We start from the raw sequence: 2,051 nt of genomic DNA on the forward strand, positions 1-2,051 counted from the left end.
GGGCATAACACTAATGACTATTGAGAGGCAGAATTGTTTTTCCCTGGGATGAGCCTTCTAGTTAGTTATCCAAAACAAATTGGACTGCACTGAAATCATATAAATAGAAAAAATACCAAATGGACTCAGCAGCTCATATTTATTTATGTTCATAGACATATAAATATATATGCAATAGTAATATCAAAAGAGAAAACCCCTTTGAGACAGAGTGAGTGGGGGCATGTAGCAGGCTTTCATTTGGGCCACCAACCAGGTCACAAATCATGACACAAAGACCTCTTATTAGCTATGAATGCTTCCTGGTCTCATGGATTATGGCACAAGATGTGGATTCTGCCCTATCCACCCACACAACACTATGCACACCTGGGAAATTTCTGCAGATCAAAAACTGACTTTGTCCCCTGGAACTAAACTTCACCAAATCATACCACTATAGCTGGTTGTAGTAAAGTTAGAAGCATTCTAATGATATATTGTTGAAAGATAATCCATAACACCATATTTCTACCAGTTTCTAAACTATTTGTAATATTTATAAGACAAACCTAAAAGTGGACTTCAATGTTCAGAACTTCTAGACACCAGACTTTCAGTTTTCCAATCTGTCTTCTTGCTACACACTAAAAGTTTGGCTATGTGTGCACACTGGACAGTGAAATTACAAGCATCATATCCTTCCATGCCAGGGCGGCAGAGTCTCCACATACCCAGGAAATCCATACACAGGAAGGCTCAGAGGACAAGGACTACTGCCCAGGTCACCACATGGACCAACAAAACCACAGTCTGGATCATGGTTCATCCAAGTCCTAGCAGAAATGATAGCTCAGCAGACCTGCTCTGAAGATGCTACACTCACCATGTCATGGCTTGGACTTCCTTACAGCTCCCTAAAGGAGAACAAGAGGAGAATCCTGGAAAAAACTTGGAAGCTCCGTCATCAGTTACATTAGCAGTTTCCCTACTGGGTGAGCAGAGTTCAAAGGACTCAGAGAGAAAAAAATCCTCCCAGGTGGGTCCTTCCACACTGTGATTGGATAGGACACTAACCAGGAGATTTGGTAGTTTAGTAAAATTCTCTAATCTCCTAGAGCACTTAATATGTTTTTCCAATGCACAGGGTCCTTTGGATACACTGTTCTTTGCATACTAAATGTCCACTGCAACCAACCTCTTGCTTCATAGCTGAGAAATCCTGCAACCAAATACAGGTCACATTCAAACAGTAACTGTTCTTAAACAAAAAGAAGTCATGAATTAGAACACAATGAAGGGTCTATGGGAGGGTATGAAAGCAGGGAAGACATAGTGATAATAATGTAAATATAATCCCAAAACATTTTGTTAAAAAGTTGAAACAGGCTTTATGGCCATGTGCTCCAGAACCGGCCATTTGTATTAGAGGACACCAAGTACTTCTCACACCATTTCTCCTGGGGTATACATCTTAAACCTGGAAAACACAGTCATGTTAAACAGGGCCACCCCATTCTATCCAGTTCTTTTTCTTAGGTTCAAATGATGTAACTACTCTAATTTGGTTTCACAAAATATCAATTTTTTATTCAGATTCTTGATTGCCTGGTCTGTGGACCCAAGAAATGGCCAGTCAGAACATTTATTGATCTTGTAACATTGATTACCTCACTACTCATTGCTAAGGTCAACTACTATCACAACAGGAAACTTTCCACCCTCTTTCTTGCTCATCCTCTCTGCTGTGACTATTCCTGCTTTATAGTTGGTCAGTGAACTCAGTTCTTACACAAGTTCCACCTCATTTGTAAATTCACAATAAAATCTAGAGAAGTTGGAGAATACTCATTCTCTGGTCTCTTTTTCCTTCCCACAGACCAGTGAAGGCCCAGCCTGGAAGGAGTTGCAGGACTCTCTTTCCAGCACTGGAAGGCAGAGGCAAGATTAGGTGTTCAAAGCAATTCACAATTATATAATGTGAGGCAAGCCCTGGTTACAAGAGATATTGACCCGAACCAATGGTTCACAACTTTCCTAATGCTGTGACTCTTTAATACAGTTTCTCATGA

This window comes from Peromyscus californicus, unplaced genomic scaffold, assembly GCF_007827085.1.
Source record: "Peromyscus californicus insignis strain IS unplaced genomic scaffold, ASM782708v3 Scaffold_48__1_contigs__length_305649, whole genome shotgun sequence".
Classification (NCBI taxonomy): Eukaryota; Metazoa; Chordata; class Mammalia; order Rodentia; family Cricetidae; genus Peromyscus; species Peromyscus californicus.